This window comes from Simochromis diagramma, unplaced genomic scaffold (assembly GCF_900408965.1).
Source record: "Simochromis diagramma unplaced genomic scaffold, fSimDia1.1 OVJJ01000692.1, whole genome shotgun sequence".
Lineage (NCBI taxonomy): Eukaryota > Metazoa > Chordata > Actinopteri > Cichliformes > Cichlidae > Simochromis > Simochromis diagramma.
Window position 1 is genome coordinate 45,067 of NW_024387485.1, and position 20,950 is coordinate 66,016.

Consider the following 20,950-nt stretch of genomic DNA (forward strand, 5'->3'; position numbering starts at 1 on the left):
AGACTCCTTCAGTCTTGCTCAACTTGTGTCTGGGCCAACCCAGAAACAGGGTCATACATTGGATCTTGTGCTGTCTTTAGGGTTACCGGTCCGAAACATGGAAATATGTGATGCTGTTTTTTCTGATCACTGTCCTGTTGTGTTTGACATACTTTTATCTCTCTGTCATTTTACACCTCTTATTTCAACACGTCGTTGTCGTGTTTTTAACCCATCTGCAACAGAAGAATTTTCTATTGCTTTTAAAAAAGTTTTAAGATCTCCCCTTGGCTTTGGTACCGAGGAAATGACAGTTAATTTCTATGATAAATGCAAAACTGTCCTTGATGAGGTCGCTCCTTTTAAAACTATAAACTCGAAACCACGACCAGACCCATGGATAAATAAGGCCACTCGTTCAGCCAGACGAGAGTGCAGGAAGGCTGAACGTAAGTGGAAAAAAGATGGGCTGCAGGTGTCCTTTCTCATGTTGAGAGACAGTCTGTACAGGTATCAGGACATTGTTAAAGCAGAAAAGTCAAGGTTTCTTTCTAATGTTATTGAGAATAGCTCCAATAATTCTCGGGTTCTTTTTTCAATTATTGACTCTGCCCTGAATATTTCCCCAGCTTCTTGTATTAATAGTTCCTCAGACACCTGTGAAAGGTTTTTGAAGTTTTTTATCAATAAGATAAAACAGCTTCGATCTATGATCGCCCTGCCTTCACATGACGTGTCTAAAATATTCACCTGCTCTGCTGTTTTTGATCAGTTTGAGCCTGTGTGTCTTGATCAGGTGGAGGAAGTATGTAGTGGCACAAAGACATCATCGTGTCCAAATGACATTATTCCAACACATCTTCTAAAAAAGATTTTTAAGGTTGTCAGTTCTGACATTTTAGCTATCTTTAATAGCAGCCTTAGCTCAGGTGTTGTGCCAGCCTGTTTTAAACATGCTGTTGTACAGCCTGTACTTAAAAAACCTAATCTTGACTCCTCCGTCCTCACTAACTTCAGGCCTATTTCAAAGCTCCCCTTCCTGTCGAAAATTTTGGAAAAGATTGTGTTTGTTCAGCTGCAATCTTTTCTAAATGGACACAATGTTCTTGAGAGGTTTCAGTCTGGTTTTAAAACTCTTCCGAGCACAGAAACTGCACTTTTAAAAGTTCTTAATGATCTTTTATTAGCCACTGACTCAGGTGACTCAGCTGTGCTTCTGCTTTTAGATCTGACCGCTGCCTTCGATACTGTTGACCACAGCATTTTAATCTCACGGTTGGAGCATTGTGGCGTAAAGGGCACCCCATTAGAGTGGTTCAGGTCATACCTGTCTGACAGGACCTTCTCTGTGAGCTTTGGCGATTTTATCTCTTCCTCAGCTCCTCTTACTTGTGGTGTTCCCCAGGGATCTATACTGGGGCCAATTTTATTCTCCATTTATATGCTGCCTTTAGGTCAAATTTTTAGAAAATACAACATTTGTTTTCATTCATATGCCGATGATACTCAGATCTATCTTCAATTGAAGGGAAACAGTCCTGCCTCACTAGAACCCTTACTTCAGTGTCTCGGTGAAGTTAAATCCTGGATGGCCTCTAATTTCCTTAACTTTAATGAGAACAAAACCGAAGTGATAATTTTTGGACCAAGCGGTAATCCCAACACTTCTAATTTTAACCTGCACAGTTTTGAGCCTTTTGTCAAATCACATGCCAAAAATTTGGGGGTTATACTTGACAGCAATTTCACCTTTGAAAAACAAATTAGCTCAGTTGTACAGCGGTCTTTCTTCAAACTGAGGCTTTTATCTAAGGTGAGATCATTTTTATCTTTTAAAAACTTTGAACGAGCGATTCATGCTTTTATTATATCCCAGCTGGACTATTGTAACTCCTTATATGCTGGAGTCAGCCAGACCTGCCTGGCAAGGCTGCAGTTGGTCCAGAATGCTGCAGCTCGTCTTCTGACACGTACTAAAAGATGTGAACACATTTCCCCGGTACTTGCCTCCCTTCATTGGCTCCCTGTCCGCTTCAGAATTAATTTTAAAATTTTATTGTTGACTTACAAAGCCCTGAATGGACAGGCTCCCGGGTATTTGTCTGACCTCTTGCAGACTTATACCCCCCTTAGATCTCTTAGATCAAGTGATCTTTTGCTTTTAGCTGTACCAAGGTCGAGGCTGGTTCATAGAGGTGATCGAGCATTTGCAGTCGTAGCGCCTAAGCTGTGGAATAATTTACCCCTACACATCAGACAGGCTCCTACTGTCAATCTTTTTAAATCTTATCTTAAAACGCATTTTTATTTACTGGCTTTTAATACAGCATGAGAGTTATTTGTTATTTGTTAATTCATATTTGGTGTTTGCTTTTAATACTCTAAATTGTTTTATTATGTATGTTGTATTCTTGTACAGCACTTTGGTCAACGCTCCTGTTGTAATTAAATGTGCTATATAAATAATTAAACTAAACTAAACTAAAAAGGCATGAACATTTTTTTTGTATCGAAAAAATATCGAACCGTGACACCAAAGTATCGAACCGAACCGTGAATTTTGTGTATCGTTGCACCCCTAATATATATATACATACACACACACACACACACACACACACACACACACACACACACACACACACACATACATATAGGGGTTGGGGACCCCTGCTGTATACTATGCCGGCCACTAGGTTATGGCGTTCCATACATCCTGCCTGCTAGCATCTTGCACCCTGCTGTTATGTGCTGGATTGTCTAAGGGGCATCTTTACACAGCCTGCACTTGGGGTCATGCCTGGTATGGTAGATCTAAGCCACTTTCAATCTTGTGCTTAGAGCTTGCTTGTGGCTGTCTTCCTGATGTACTCATGGATGTTTGTCATTTCATCCTGGACAGTGTTTCTGACACTCACTAGTCCTCTGCTTCCTTCCTTCCGCTCGTCATACATTTTCAAGTTGCTGAAAATTGAGGTGATTGTCCCAGTAGGGTATATGATCCACGACAGAGCGTAGGTGTTGATTATCCAGATCTCGTTTTTCCCATTCAGCTGACTCCTCAGGACTTGCCTTACTCTCTGCACGTATGTGGTGGTTGCGGCTTTCCTAGGGGCCTCTTCATGGTTCTGTTTGCCTGGGATTCCCAGGTACTAGCAGCTGCCCTTAGTGTCTGTGATGTTGACTTCTGGTAGTGCTGTTCCCTCAGTTCTGAAAATCTTCCCTCTCTTCATTACCATCCACCTATCCAGTGTCATTGCTATAGATCCTCATTGTGTGGACCAGTGAATTGATGTCTTATCCATCTACCCATCAAATTCCTGTTCTTAGGGGGTTGTTGATCTCGTACAGTTTTAGGCATTCCCATATCTCACAGTTTGGTGAGTCTGTTCTTACAGTCTAAGGCATTTGCTCAGTATCCCAGTAGCTGGCATCTCGTCCCTTTGGTGTTTCTGCCTCTTCCCTTCTGGACCCCACTCATGTACTGAGCAATTTGCCTGTTTGTTTTAGCTGTTATGATGGCTCAAATGAGCTTCCAAGCTGTGGCTATTGGCCTGTAGTTGGGTGGGATCAGTCCCTTCCAGGAGGAGCAGGACTGTCTGGCCTTCAATTAGTCATTCTGGATGAGTCTCATCCAGTAGCAACAAGTTGATTTGTGCTGCCAGATAGTCATGGAGTGCAGATACAGCTGGTTGCTGGCCAACTTTTTTATATCTCAGGTGGATATCCAAGGCTGTGAGTCTTTGCTTGGGCGTTTCTAAGGTCTCGAGTGTGGGCAGCTTGCTGTACTTCACCTTAAAACTTTGAAAAGGTTCACAAGGAGTAAATTAATGTTCATGTTTGTGCATCAAGAGCAGCACACGTCTTCAGAAAAAAGGGTGCAATTGTTGCATTGTGTGATTTCCTTTGTTTGAGAAAAATCATGAAATCAGAGATCAACACCTGACAAAGTAACCAAGACATAATAACCTAAAAATGAAAGAAGCCTCAATTTTACATTATCTCATTCCAAGACAGGCAGTAAGGTGACTGCACTTCAACCAGGTTTTTGCTATGCTAAAATATAAATTCTCTTCTCAGACTTTAAATGAATTATTTTGTTTTGCCATTTGGCACCGGTAATTCAAAATAATTGAATTTAGCTTGTCTAAACAATATGGGATTCATTTTGCATGTCTGACTGTCTGCAAAAGAAATTGAACTGTGTCAAGACGGTGAAAAAACCATCAGCGTAATAATAAAGAAGAGACAATCATTGCTGGGCTGGAAAATGGATTCCATTTGTGTCTGAGGCACATTTCATTGTAGATCACACAATGAGTGACACAGTTCATGGTACAGAATTCATCAATTAATTTGCATCCACCTCCATTCATCCACCCCTGCTATGCTCTCTCTCTCTTGCTTTTCTATTCTCTCTTTTGTCTATTGTATTCAAGGCATTTCTACTTTTTTCATGTTACCACTGAGTGGCACCTCTCCATTTTTAATCAACGACTTTAGGACTAAAGATAGTGCCTATTCTTCAGTCCAGTCAATGAGGTTTGGCTGTGTTATTGAATTATTCTATCAGCCGTCTGTCCCCACGATAAAGAATACATCCTATTGTTAAGAAATAGATTCCCATCTGGGAGAAGGAAAAAGGGAGTGTGGGAGAAGAATGGCTCTGTCATGTTCCCACCACCCTCATCTCCTGTGCTTGCCATGGATAACATTAGAGTCAGAGCCAGGAGGTTAAATCTGAGAGCTTTGTCAGGTGGAAATATGATGAACTGCATACATTACCAAGATTAAAATGAAATGAGTTGACATTAGACCAAAGCATGACTCAATTATCACAATGTGAAGCAACAACAGGAAAAGTGGAGCCATGGGCAAAGGTTCTGTTCACACGTGGCAACAATGTGGGTCCTAAGTTGACATCAAGTACATTGGTTCACACCTGACATTAGAATGCACCTCTGCATGCATCTCAAGTGATCAGATGCCACTTTATATGCAAATAAACGTGACTTTGAAGAAGAAAGTCTCTATGTGGTCGTTTTGCACCTCCTTGTAGCAGAGGTTCATGTTTTATTTATTTATTTCCAGACTTTTGGTAATAAGAATTGTAATTTGGGGTTTGCGAGTTTTAGTGGAGTGTAGACTGAAAATGCTTGTGATGCGTGCATGTCCACGTAAAGCAAGGTAAAGTCATACATGAATGATCCAATGAATCGGCTTAAAGCAACTGAAACCAAAAGCAATAATGTTTTGACAAATACTCACCATAGCTGTGGTTCAGCTTGACGTGTATTCAACCTGGCGCTGGCCCCAGGAGTTGTGACTATGGACTTTGGCCACATGTCGCCATTTGCAAGGATGTTCATGGCAAGTATAAACTATCAGTTTATTCAACCCTTCAAAGTTAGATCACAATCATGCAAATGATCTGGTCTTAACTGAATCAACTAATAAAAATAATATAGGACAAAAGTTAAAACCGTTACATCTCATTTGCCTACCAGGTCTGGGACATTCAGGTTTATTAATAATAATAGTAATAATAATAAATGTTATAAAGCGCCTTTCAAGACACCCAAGGACACTGTACAATAGGATGAAACACATAATAGAACAATGACACAATGAAGAACAATAAAACAAAAGCACAAGATAAAATGAACAAACACCCATTTGAACAGATGGGTTTTGAGTTGAGATTGAAACTGGGGGAGAGAACCAATGTTTCTTATATCTGGGGGTAGAGAGTCCCACAGCCTGGGAGCAGAGCAACTAAAAGCTCTGCTTCCCATGGTGCTGAGGCAGAAAGAAGGCACAGCAAGCTGGATAGAAGAAGAAGATCGAAGTGAGCAGGCAGAAGAGGTAGTGCTTAACAAGGTTATGAATGGCCTTGAAGGTGAGCAGAAGAAGTTTGTATATTATCCAGAATTTCACTGGGAGCCAGTGAGGGTTCCTGCGAGGTTGGCGAGTAGCAGACCAAAACGAATTAATTTTGTCTGCTTTGTCTGGAGTTGAGGAAAATCCTGCGGGACCCACGATGGCTGTATCTCCGGCGAGGCTGGGAAGTGATGTCCAGGTGGTAGTGGAGCTCCGCCGGCGATGGGAGCAGCAGCTGACCGCGAAGGCACAGGAGCTCAGCGGCCGTATAGTGGAGCAGTCCAGCCGTAGGATGGTAGACGAGCGTCAGGAGAATCCAGAATAGTGCTGACCAGCTCCAAAACATCTTGGCCCACATCTTAGACAATGTGGAGGAAAAAGAGCCGAGCCTCAGATGATCTGTTAGCTGTTACTCTTTCAAGGATGTTTGAGATGAAAGGAAGGTTGGAGATTGGCCTATAATTAGCTAAGACTGCTGGGTCTAGAGATGCTTTTTGAGTAAAGGTTTAACTACAGGCAGCTTGAAGGCCTGTGGTACATAGCTGATTATTAGAGATGGGTTGATCGTATTTAAGATCGAAGAATTAATTAATGGCAGGACTTCTTTGAGCAGTTTTGTAGGAATGGGGTCTAAAAGACATGTTGATGGTTTGGAGGAAGTAATTATTGAAATTAACTCAGAAAGATCGATTGGAGAAAAAGAGTCTAACTTAACATCAATGGTACTAAGAGTAGCTGTAGATAATATTACATCTGTGGGATGATTATGAGTTCTTTTTTCTCTAATGATTAAAATTTTATTTGTGAAGAAGTTCATGAAGTCATTACTAGTTAACGTTAAAGGGATGGTTGGCTCAACAGAGCTCTGACTTTTTGTCAGCCTGGCTACAGAGCTGAAGAGAAACCTGGGGTTGTTCTTATTTTCTTCAATCAGTGATGAATAGTAAGATGTTCTGGCTTTGCGTAGGGCTTTCTTATAAAGCAGCAAACTATTTCTCCAGGCTAAATGATGATCCTCTAAATTTGTGACACGCCATTTCCTCTCCAGCTTACGAGTCATCTGCTTTAGGCTACGTGAGAATTATACCACGGAGTCAGGTACTTCTGATTAGAGACCTTAGTTTTCACAGGAGCTACAGTATCCAGAGTCGTACGTAGTGAGGAGGTTAAATTATTAACAAGATAATCGACCTCTGTTGGAGCAGTGTTCAGATAGCTGCTCTGCTCTGTGTTGGTACAGGGCATTGAAGATGATAACAGTGGGTGGATTATATTCTTAAACTTAGTTACAGCGCTTTCAGAAAGACATCTACTGTGATGAAGTCTACTCTCCACTGCTGTGTAATCAATTATTGTAAATGTAAATGTTATCAGGAAATGATCAGACAGGAGAGGGTTTTCAGGAAACACTGTTAAATGTTCAGTTTCTATGCCATATGTTAAAACAAGATCTAGAGTGTGATTAAAGTGGTGGGTGGGTTCTTTTACAGTTTGAGAGAAACCAATTGAGTCTAATAACAGATTAAATGCCATGTTGAGGCTGTCATTCTTAGCATCTACATGGATGTTAAAATCACCCACAATAATTATTTTATCTGAGCTGAGAACTAAATTAGATATAAAGTCTGAGAAATCAGACAGAAACTCTGTGTAAGGCCCAGGTGGACGATAGATGATAACAAATACACACAAAAGGGGTGTTTTTTGTTTTGTTTTTTGCTCATAAGCAGAGAGTGCTTGCTAGTGCTATCCTTAGATGTTAAACGTGAAGAAATTATTCAGGAAAAAACGCCGCGTATATATTGTTTATCATGACTCTGGTTTTACGTGGCCTATCAACACAATTTAAAAACTGGTATACATCACCTTGTTGCTTTGTCATCTTAAAGTGGTCATGTGATTGGCTTACCACGACTACTATATTCTTCCTCATGTGATTATTTTGCCCCCTTAGCTCCAGGTGTTGTGCCAAAAAGTGATCGTCTGCTAGAAAGTGATTGCCATCCGCGGGAGCGCGCAGCTGCTGAAAGCTGTAGCGCCCAGATTACTTACAGCTACTTCTGTGTAACTGATATAAGATGCGGTATGCTGAACACAGCTTCAACTGTCTGTTTGTTGAAAAATAGTAACGTGACCGCACAACATTTTTTTATTAGTAGTAACAGCATTGTATCAATAGAAATAAATGGTAAATGGACTGATTCTTATATAGCGCTTTTCTACTCTCCCGGAGTACTCAAAGCGCTCTATACAACATGCCTCATTCACCCATTCACACCCACTCATACAAGCACTTCCTTCTATACTTAAGTGCAATCTAAGCATTCACACACATTCACGCTCCGATGGACGCATTGGAGAGCAACTTGGGCTCTGTATCTTGCCCAAGGATACTTGGCATGCAGACTGGGGAATCCAAGGATCGAACCACCAACCTTAGTAACGCCGTTATTCCCATCACTGCCACCGGCAGATAGAAGAAGTGGCTGAAATCCTCCTAGTGGCACAAAGCTTGACTGAAATACAGAGGCACTAATCATGGCAGCACAGGAACAAGCTCTGAGCACAAGAGCCATAGAGGCTGGGGTCTGTCACACCAGGCAAGACCCCAGGTGCAGGCTGTGCAAAGATGCCCCTGAGACAATCTAGTGTCATGGTTGGCTGTGTGGTTAGCAGGCAGGAAAAAGGACCCAAAATGCAGGACTCTCAAACATGGAGGTAAAACTCAAAGCGCAGCTTTATTGCTGGGAAAAACCTCTTAATAAATTAAACTGACCAAAAAACAAATTAAAACTCTGGACAGAGGAACTAAGGACTGAAACACTGGAAGAGGAAAAACTAAACAGGAGCATGAGACAAAACACACAGCATGTTGAGGGTACGACACGACAGAGAGCACAGGAAAACGCAGGGCTTATATACACAGGGGAGTAATCAGGGAATGGGCAACAGGAGGGAGACACAGCTGGGAGAGATTAGGGCTACCGAGACAGGGGCAGGTAAAGCTGGCTAGTCGTGTCCAAATTCATGGGCTGCATCCTCCTGAGGACCCGGCCTTCGCAGTCTACGTGGGCTGGGTCCTCAGAAGGTCGGGTAAGCCGGAAGTAAACGGCTGTGAATTTGGACGGTCTAGCCTTTTGATTAGCGTCACCGCTGTCTCGGTGGAGTTTAATAAACTCGGCCGTCTGCTCCTTGCTATCTAAAATATAACAGGACACTGGCGTAAATTCTCAACCGTCTCACACTTCTGTTTAATCAGTTTTCTGTTTGATGTTTATTCAGCTGTGTGAAAACCAAGGAGGAACCCACTAGAGGTATTAATAAAGTTTTATTTTATCTAATCTAATAACTTTAAGCTCAGCCAAACTGATTTACTCACGAACAAACAAAACACTGAAAAAAGCCCAACAATAACATTTTTAGGTTGTCTAAGTGACGTATATATCACGTTTAACCTGAGTAGCAAAAGTCCGTGGTGATCTGAAAATGATGTGCCGGGAGTTGTGCCGTTCTCGGCAGCTCTAGTGACCCTCAAGCTCTCGGCTAGCTATCGAGCTGGTGGGTAACAGACGTCTCCGAAAACGTCGAAGCACTTTTGCACATATGCGATATCTTGATAAACCGAGCAGATATTTGAAGTTTACACAGCTACATTCTCGCCTGAAAATATGTTAAAAGTTGATTTTGTGACCCAGAAAGAGTAATAAGAGTAATTTTAAAACTTACTAGCGGCCACCAAACTGGAGTTTGGCTGGGCCGCGCTAAGAATTCTGGGATATGGTAGGCCACGAAGGACACACCCAACCCATCCTTCAAATTCGGGGAAAAGGAGGATGCATTTGTCGGCTGCATTCAGAGGAGTCTACGAATTGGGACAGCCTTCAGTGAGTCGCTGTGACGTAATCGGTCTACAAATGCGGCCTCAGGAGGATGCAGCCCATGAATTTGGACACCTCCTCTGACATAGGACTGGGACTGTCAAAATAAAACAGGAAATAAGAAACAAATTACAAAAACGCAAACTTGAAACTGAGAGGTAGATAGAAAGAATATAACACATAAAACAGAGAAGACAGTGACTTAAACTAAAGGCCAGAACACCAAATAATGTAAAGAGAACAAAACCAAGAATAACCCTTAATGCAGAATCAAACCAGCACAACTCAAAAACCCGAACAAATCATACTTTAGAAAAACACCAAAACAGAAACAGAAAAAGCTGGGTCAAAATGACCCAGAACCGTGACATCCAGCACATAACAGCAGGGTGCAGGGCTAGGCCGGTATGTTCCGGCTCTCTCCTGGTGGCTGCTTGGTGGAGCCTGGCGCCTGTGGCTCAGTTGGGCCCCTTCCGGTGGGTGGGGGGCCTCTGGACCTGGGGCTCGATCCACTCTGGTGCGGCTGGCTGCCAGCAGAACCCACAGGCACGTCACTACAGTCCCCTGTGACTTCTGCACGGCTGCTGGGTGGCCCCACGTTTGGGGCTCTCCTCAGTTCTTTCCAGGAGGGTGGAAATCTGAAAGCTTTTTTCATTTTGAATATTTTATATTAAAACTAAATTCAGCCAGATGTTGGCAGTTCTGGGTCGTCTGTTCTCACCTTGGAGAGTTTTTCATTTTGGAACAGGTACAGTCAACTTTTGGTTTATTTTCCTTTAAAGCAGCTCATCTTCCTCTAAGTCAGGGGTCGGCAACCTGCAGCTCCGGAGCCGCATGCGGCTCTTCAGCCTCCTTGTAGCGGCTCCCTCAGGACTTTACAAAAAAAACCCCAAAAAAACCCCATAAATGAAAGGTATTTCAAAACTCATTTTTATTCATACATGATTATTAGTTTACTTTTTTTGCCTAGTTATCTTGGAGTTTCAGTTGATACTATCTAATTTTAAAAAGCAATTTTTAATTTATAATTTTTCAACAAAAATATACGTCACATCAACGTCAACAGACCCCGCCTTTACCTGCTGGTGGATTTTAGAGTATGCTAACCCTGCAAAAGGCTAACCATGAAAAAATCCCAAAAAAGAAAAGTTTCGGAAGAAAATAAAGAGTTTAATTCAGCGTGGACATATTTATTTGCATCCACCGCCAACGACGCAGGCTTACCTGTGTGCTTAATATGTGCCGAGAGAATATCGAACAACAAAAGATGTAATGTTGAAAGACATTTTCAAAACAAGCACTTAGCATTCGCTGAAAAATACCCAACCGAAGATGAGCGAAAGAGAGCAATTTCGGAACTGCTGTGAAAAGCTGAAGAGCGCAAACTATCTTTCAAGAAGTGGATCAGCTCTCCACAGCCAACTAGCTAGTTGTGTGGCAGCTCTGGAGATTGTAAAGAGGGGGAAGCCGTTCACAGACGGAGAATATTTGAAAGAATTGTTCATAAAAACATCAGAGTATCTATTCTCCGACTTTAAAAACAAGGGGGAAATTGTTCAGAAAATTAGAGAAATGCCTCTCTCTGCAAAGACCGTCAGAGACAGGACCATTAAAATGGCAGAAAACATCAGCCGTAAGCAAATTGATGACATCAATTCAGCTCAAGCATTTTCAATTGCCTGCGATGAGTCAAGTGATGTAAACGATGTTGAGCAGACAGCACTGTTATGCAGATATGTCAACTGTGATGGGCCTCAGGAAGAACTGATTGAACTCATACCGCTAAAGGGCCAAACATGAGGGCAGGACATTTGTGAGGCTGTTGTGAGTTGTCTAGAAGCGAAAGGAATAAACACTACTCACCTGGTGTCAGTGTCTACTGATGGGGCACCCAGTATGAGAGGAGCACAGAAGGGCTTTGTGAATTTGTTTCAAAAGTCACTGGATCGAGAGCTGATGGCGTTTCACTGCATCCTCCACCAAGAAGCACTGTGCGCACAAACATTCCTCCCCGAATATGTCGAAGTGATGAACGTCGTTATCAAGATAGTGAACAAAATAATTGCGAACGGGTTAAGCCACCGACAGTTTTGTTCATTGTTAGAAGAAGTCGACAACGCATATTCAGATCTCCTGCTGCACAACAAAGTCCGGTGGCTGTCCAGGGGAGAGGTGCTGAAACGCTTCGCTACCTGTCTGGAGCATGTGAAAAAGTTCTTGGAAAGCAAAGGCCTCCGCTATCCTGAACTGGAAGACCTCGATTGGCTGGGTAAATTTTACTTCATGGTGGATATGACAAGTCACTTGAACACACTGAATACAAATCTACAAGGAAAGGGAAGCACGGCACTGCAGATGCTGGAGAATGTTTTGGCATTTGAGCGCAAGATGACAGTGTTCGCAAGAGATGCACAAAAACGTACGCTCTCTCACTTCCCCTCCCTAAGAGAGTTCAAAGAAGCGAACAATGAAATAAATTATGAATATTTCCACCGTGCCATCATTGCAATGCAAGGTGCATTTGGAGAAAGATTCAGTGATTTCAGAAAGGAGAAACATTCTTTCTTTCCCTGTCACACCGCTGGACATCGACCCATCTCTGCTGAACACAGTTGTATTCACCGGAGTATGTAAGTCTGATCTAGAAATTGAACTGGCCGACATAGCGGATAAAGATTTGTGGGTAAATAAGTTCAAAACACTGACAGCAGATCTTGAAGAAGTCGCCCGTCAGAAGGCTACGCTCGCTAAAGAGCACAAATGGAGTGATATGGAAAAACTCCCCCACCCCGACAAACTTGTTTTTGAAACATGGAGTGCCATTCCTGACATGTATATTAACATGAAAAAGTATGCATTTGGAGTCCTGTCCATCTTTGGCTCAACATACTTATGTGAGCAAGTTTTCTCAAGCATGAATTTTATAAAGTCCAAACACCGCTCCCGCCTCAAAGATGAGAGCCTACAGTCCTGTATGAAGATCAAAGTCACATCTTACAGCCCCTACATAGGGAAGATCTCCAGCGAACTTCAGACACAGAAGTCACATTAAAATGGTAAGGACAATAGTATTTTACAAGCTATTATTTTTCAGAAAAAAACATATTTTAGACTCCGAGCTGATGTAGATTTTTTGTATGTTCAGGTGCTTCAGTTGATTGCTGGCTGAGCAAAAAACCCGAAGAGGACGAGAGAACACTGACATGGACTTGTCAAAGAATCTCCTAATTTTCTTTTTCTTTTAAAAGCTGCTAAGTTGCAGCTACATGTTTTATTTATATTAAAGTTACTTTAAGGTACTTTTACAAAAATATATGGCGGACTTAAATAGGCCTACAGTTAACAGTTTAATTTATTTCAAAGCAGGCCTACAAATGCACATTGCACTTCTGTTTGTTTTATTCAGTGGTTGTAACAGGTAAAATAAAAAAAGATTGATTGGTAATTTATTTCAACATGTGAACAATATACAAGTACATTTAGAAAAGAAATAAGAGAGAAAAAAAATACTATACAAATTACATACAAAAAAACATTCTGATTAATTTACATGTTGAAAGGGAGTGGGAAGAAGTATACACTTATTTAATCCCACCCCTTTGCCATAAATTATCAGTGAATATTTAGTCAGCTTCCTTACTGATATAATTTGTAATAAAAATAGTGAACAGATTTCTGATATACTATATACTATAATATCACATCATGAATTTTTTGTTTGTTTGTTTGTTTTTAAATAGAGACATTCACTTAATTTAAATATTTTCCTTTTCTTTATAGATCGAGAAGATCATATTTTTATAACTCTTTTTGAACAGTTTTATGTTTGGACATTGCTTTAATTCCATATTCAGTTTGTTCCATAGTTTCACTCCATGAACAGAAACACAAAAGCTTTTTCTTGTAGTACGTACCTTCATTGTTTTGAAGTTACAAAAACCCCTTAAATTATAACTTCCTTCTTTCAAAAAAACATACTCTGAATATTACCTGGCAGTTCTTTATTTTTTGCTTTGAATAGAATTTGTGCTGTTTGGAATTTCACTATATCGTCAATTTTCAATATTTCAGACTGCAAAAATAGTGAGTTTGTATGTTCCCTATAACCTGCATTGTGGATGATTCGAATTGCTTTTTTTTGAAGAGTAAAAAGTGAATGTAATGTGGTTTTATAGTTATTGCCCCAGACCTCTGCACAATAGCTTAAGTATGGTGAAACCAGTGAACAGTAGAGAATATGAAGTGATGTTCTGTCGAATACCTGTTTTGCCTTGTTTAGTACTGCAATGCTTCGTGATACTTTGGAATGAATATATCTTACGTGAGCTCTCCAGTTAAGTTTTTCATCTATTATTACCCCCAGAAATTTATTTTCACTGACTCTTTCAATATCAACACCATTTATTTGAATCTTTGCATTTGTATTTAAACTACTATTTCCAAATAACATCAGTTTAGATTTATTCAAATTTAATGATAATTTGTTTTTATCAAGCCAGAACTTCACTTTACTTATTTCATTAGTCATATCCTCCAATAAATTCTGCAGATCATCACCAGAGCAAAAAATGTTTGTATCGTCAGCAAAGAGAACCATTTTTAATACTTTGGACACTTTACAGATGTCGTTAATGTACAAGTTGAAGAATTTTGGACCCAAAACTGACCCTTGGGGTACACCACAAGCAATGTCCATACATAAGGAGCAACCACCATTTATTTTCACAAACTGCTTTCTGTCACTTAAATAACTCCGGACCCAATCTAAAACTACCCCTCTGACACCATAACGTTCCAGTTTTCTTATTAATATATCATGATCTATAGTGTCAAATGCCTTTGTCAAGTCTATGAATAACCCAGCCACATATTGCTTTTTGTCTATGGAATTTGTGATGTATTCTATTGAATCTAATAGTGCCGATGATGTTGATCTGCGTGATCTGAATCCGTACCTCCAGTGAGTGTTTATGTATCCTAAATTTTCCGTTGTTTTTAAACAGTTTTTCAAGAACTTTGAGAATGATGTAAAGAGACAGGCCTGTAGTTGTGAGTTGTTTGTTCCCAGATTTTATAGAGGTATAACTTTGCTATTTCATTGTCTGGAATCGACCAGTTAAATGAAATTCAGATTATGTAATGTTTTATAATAGCCTCAATGACTCTTTTAACCACTATCATATCAATATCATTAAGATGAAAAGTTAAATTATTACGTTATTTTTTGCGGCTCCCTACGATTTTTTTTTTTTTTGGCAGAAGAGGGGCAAAATGGCTCTTTTGATGATAAAGGTTGCAGACCCAGGCTCTAAGTGATGAATGTGCTTAGAGGGAGGGGGAGGGGGAAACCAGCAAACGCCAGGCGGTACATACACATGTGTCTCAGTGGTGTGCTACAAAGTATGACAGCACAATCTGTCGTAGTTTCATGTCATCCTGGAAAATAGTCACAGGACTCTGAGATTTTAGAAGCATTTTGTGATTAAGACATATAAACTGAGGACATTTCTGTATCTTCAATATTTTAAGGTTAATAATGAAAGCGAAGCAGATGGATGGCTTTGACAAATAAGATTTTTTATATAGACAAACTATTATAGCTACTAAAAAGTGAAAATATATATATATATATATAGAAAGGGAGATATGGATATTTAAGCCTTATTTTCTATTCTTCAGTATGCATTTATATGTATATGCTGGTACTTGACATTTTATAGAATCACTCTTGGGTTAGTTAGAACCCAAGACAGTAATAAACCGTACTTCTACACACCTTTGTGTCTGTGTGTCCGTGTGTATCTGCATTTTGGTGTGTGTACAGTGTTGCGTGAAACTGCTTACCTGGAAAATTGTTAGGTTGATAAACCCACTGTGACCCCCCTCCCCCCCTTCACTATGTCATCTGCTGACATGTGCAGAAAAGTGGAATGTAACTCTCTGTGCAGGTGTCCGTGTGTGTGTGTGTGCGTGCGTGCGTGTGTGTGTGTGTGTGTGTGCGTGTGTGTGTGTGTGTGTGTGTGAGTGTGTGAGTGTGTGTGTTCATACGTTCACTCTCAGGTTCATCTTGTTGTGATTTCCTGGATGTTATTGCCTGATTGTGACGATAACAGGTCTCTGTCAGCAGTCTGCAGAAAACCAGCTATAAGCATTTCTGCCCCTTTAGTACCAACAGAGAGCCTCTCTCTCTCTCTCTCTCTCTCTCTCTCTCTCTCTCTCTCTCTCTCTCTCTCTCTCTCACACACACACACACACACACACACACACACACACACACACACACACACACACCACACACACACACACACACACACACACACTTTGTTAATGCTGCCATATATATCAGGCTTCCTACTGCACTTCATTAGTTTTGGGATCATTGCTGCTGGCTCTTCTCTGCATTCTAGCTCCTCTTAATAAAACTAAATTAAAAACTTACTGCAAAGTTATTGCAACTCCATAATTGAAGTGCACATTAACTGTTGTAGAATGTCAGTCACAGTAAAGTCACATTCTTTTATTAAAATAACACAATAGACTTGAAATCTTAACCCATAGCAGAACTTTAAAATGAAACAACCCGCTGTTAAAATAGACCATTATTTTTAATTTTCACTGTTTTCACTGTTTTGGGCACATTGTGTCAGCTAAAAGCATCAACTTTTGTTTCAAACTGATCTGAGTTGTGTTTGAACAATCTTTGCAGGTGATGAGAGCGCAAACACATGAGCCCAGGGAAGACAGGAGCATGCTTGTCATATTTTTCTGACTTTAACAAGATCTTAAACTGTGAATTTGTCACTCATGGTGACACAGCTAAAGTAGCATTCTGATGTCATGTCATTTTGTGTGTTTGAGTCAGTTGGAGGGGGGGTAGAAGAGCGCCGCATAAGAACCATGAGAACTGTTTACATTAGGATCATATTGGTTACCAAATGAGTTTAGGTTTAAGTTTATGAGCCAGATAACACACATCAGTTAGTTAAACTGCAGGAATGTCTTGACCTGGATGACCTCTAATCTTCTGCTTCTAAAGTCAGCATGTCTCCATGCTAAAGTATATAGTTAGGGCTGGAAATCCTCCTTTAGCTATGCTGCAGTTGGTGTAGGCTGCTGGGGGATTCCCATGATGCACTGGGTGTTTCTTCTTCACTCACTATGTGTTAACAGACCTCTCTGCACTGAATCATATCTGTTATTAACCTCTGTCTCTCTTCCACAGCATGTCTTTATCCTGTCTTCCTTCTCTCACCCCAACCAATCACAGCAGATGGCCCCGCCCCTCCCTGAGCCTGGTTCTGCCAGAGGTTTCTTCCTGTTAAAAGGGAGTTTTTCCTTCCCACTGTCACCAAAGTGCTTGCTCATAGAGGGTCATGTGATTGTTGGGATTTCTCTGTATGTATTATTGTAGGGTCTAGCTTACAATATAAAGCGCCTTCAGGGGACTGTTGTTGTGATTTGGCGCTGTATAAATAAAATTGAATTGAATTGAGTTTGCAGCGTCATTTCTTTTCTCAGTGAACTGCTCACTTTTCATGTTTGTTTCAAAACATTAAAAGAAAGCAAGTGTCAGCTGGAAGCTTCTGATTGGGACTCAACCAGGCAGTGACATGTCCACTGTCTATGTCCATCTTTTACAAACACCCAGTGTATTGCAATGACTCTTCTGGTGCTTCTCATATGGAAAAGAAATAGTAAAAACATATATGATTTACTCATGAAAGTGGCCACTTTCTCATTACTTTCATATATTTTTTTAGTAAGTATACAAAACATACAAGTTTCATTATATAATTTTTCAAGGGATCTTATATGTGTTTTCACTCTTGTGTGCTTTTCATACAAGTTTCATACAAGTTTCATACAAGACAGATAAAAACTTTATAAGATTTATATATATCTTTTCCATATGGGTTGTATATCAGTGTTAAACAGGGATTCTTCTTTAATAGCAGGAAGCAGTCTTTGACATGTTCAGAGTGGCGCTCGGGTTAATTCTGTTCTACTGTTAGGTTTTTCACGACAGTAGAACAATATTAATTAGCTACATCTGCCTCGTCTGTCAGTTTAAACCGTGAAAGTGATGAAGAGCACCAATAAAAGGAAAGGCTGCCTCCAGGATATCTTTTACAGTGATGTGTGATTCTGTTGTGCATTTAGCCAACCTCAGTATTAGAGTCCATCACAGATGGGGCCAAATAAATTTTAAGATGCTAATTATCAGTCTCATTTGCAGTGAAATGCCGCAGTGTTGGAGCAGCTGTCATTAAGAAGAGCAGCGAGCTGAGTTGGACAAACTAGAGTTAAGGAAAGACGAGGTTCTATTTTGATCCACTTTAACCAGTTTTTATCTCCAATATTTTTATCTTACCTATTTTCACTACAACTGCAAATATAAGCTGCTACGTTCTGAATGAGGGCAAAAGAAGAAAACCCCAAAAGAATATCCAGGCCTCATTTCCTTGCGATTTATTTCATGGTGTTATTTGTTCTTTTTTGGCTATTTGTTTGTTGTAGCTGTTGGAAACGTGGCTTCGTGCAGCGTCACATCAGCCGTGCAACGGCTCTGGACCAGCTGTATTTATAGATCAGCCCGTCAGAGGATGGAGCCAGCAGCCAGAGAGTAATGATGTGCTACAAATGGGACTCATCCAAAACTCATCCACACACACAGTCCTATTAACCTCCACACACACAAAGAAACACACAATACACAGACCACACAGTGACACAAAGTCATTTATGGTATCTTTTTTATAGGTTAAATGCTTTAAACAGTCATTTGGCAAGTTCTTCAAACTGCTGCGAGAACAAAATAATGGGAGGGCTACTTTGCACCAGCACATCTAGAAATTTCTGCCGAGGCCTCTGTAACTGCATAAGATCGACGCTCACATTGGTGAGACGCATGGCCACAGTGACCCTGTGAGGCTCGACATGAAGCCGAGGGCAGACACAGAGTTCACACAGCAGGGGACTTAATAGCCTCCTGAGAAGATTGCAGTTCTCAAAGCACAATGAAAGAAAAAAAAAAATCAGTTAAAGTGACGGATACAAGATTACAATAACCACAAGAAGCCCCTCTGTTTAGGCTTGGTGCTGGACTGGATGGGTTGAAGGGATGCTCTCTCTGCTGGGATTGGTTTTGTGGCATTCAACAAACTCACGACAGTGGCAAATGTGTCTGCAGCAGATTTGGTGAATCAGGAGTTAGCTTTAATAAATGTCAAAACATCTCAAATGTTTTTTGTTTCACCTTGGATGAAAGCACACATCATCCAATAGATCTCTGTACCCGCCTCAAAGAAATATTTTTTAACACTTTGTGTCTTAGTTTGTGTTTTGTTCTTTTGTGAGTGTCTTTATTTTCCTCCTGTGTGAGTTTGTTCTTGCTTGGTTTGTCAATGTAATTCAATTCAACTCATATATCACCACAACAAAAGTTGAGTCAGTGCATTTTATATTGTAATGTAAAGATACTACAAACAACCTTTGGTGACAGTGGGAAGGAAAAAAACCCTTTTAACAGGAAGTAACAGCCGAATGCTTTTTTCTTTTGTTCTTACACGAGACACCAGTTTGCACTGGTGCAACTCTTCTGCAAATCTGGCTCTTAGTGTTTCCCTCATATCTGCGGTAGTTTCCATCTCAGGAAGCTTTTTTGGTTTTGGATGTTTGTTTTTGGTAGTGACGTGAAACTGCAGTTGTGTGGAGAATGCTTTGAAATAATCCAACATTAATCACCACACTGAAGAAGACTAACATCACAAACTGTGTCGCAAATATTACCCTCACTTTTTCAAATGTTCTGTTAAGAGTAAAAAAGTAAAAAAAAGTACCATCCAGCATGGAAATACCGAAATTTCCCACTTGTAATGGTGGTAAAGTAGAGCCTGTGGCTTCTTTGGCTTTCCTACTGAGTCTGAGCTCAGGTTTCATGCAAAGCCCAGTGGGTTGTGACTCCTTCACAGAGAACAGGAGTTAAAATTTTACAAAAGTCTTGAACACCTTGAAATGAAACTTATAATAGGTGTTTGGATGTTTGAGTGGTTCTGATTCCTTTTTCTTTCAGGTAATTGCAGAAAAAGTATCACAGCCAGGCGACTGGTCAGGTCCACTGAAAATGTCTCAAATGGTTTGTCAGTAATTATGTCTGAGACTGCGTCCTGTACCTACCTGGAAACGTTATAATTAGCTCAGCTGTACTGCAGTGCCATGCTGAGCCTCAATAACCTTGTAAAAAAAACCAAAAAAAACTACTTGCACCTCATTGATAACTGAGTGTCGGTGAGATATAAGTATCTCTAATCTTCAGTCAAGCACAAAGAAAAGGCGAGAATTCAGCTCTTTTGACACAAAGAACAACTTCATTGTTTAGTGCTGCACAAGTCTCACTGGGTACGGCATAGAAATTAATGCCTATTCTCATTCCAATTCAATTCAATTTTATTTATACAGCACCAAATCACAACAACAGTCACCTCAAGGCGCTTTATATTGTAAGGTAGACCCTACAATAATACATAAAAACCCAACAATCATATGACCCCCTATGAGCAAGCACTTTGGTGACAGTGGGAAGGAAAAACTCCCTTTTAACAGGAAGAAACCTCCAGCAGAACCAGGCTCAGGGAGGGGCGGGGCCATCTGCTGTGACTGGTTAGGGTGAGAGAAGGAAGACAGGATAAAGACATGCTGTGGAAGGAGAGCCAGAGATTAATAACAGATATGATTCAATGCAGAGAGGTCTGTTAACACATAGTGAGTGAAGAAGAAACATGCAATTCATCATGGGAATCCCCCAGCAGCCTACACCTATTGCAGCATAACTAAGGGAGGATTCAGGGTCACCTGGTCCAGCCCTAACTATATGCTTTAGCAAAAAGGAAAGTTTGAAGCCTAATCTTAAAAGTAGAGATAGTGTCTGTCTCCTGAATCCAAACTGTGTGACAGATTGATTATTAGTTGAAGTTCATAATGGGGTAAACAGTAGTGGTTAAAAGTTACTCAATTTATTATTCAATTTATTTCAAATATGTAAATGTATAAACAAGGGTAAAAAAAAGTCCCATCAAAGAGATGTAATGTAACTGTCATGATCCTGGGCCATGTTGGCCCAGCAGTCTTAGTATTCATGTCTTTTTGTATTTTGTTCCTTATTTGATTTCCCCTTGTGACTTTTATCCCCTGTGTGCCCCTCTATGTATCTGTGA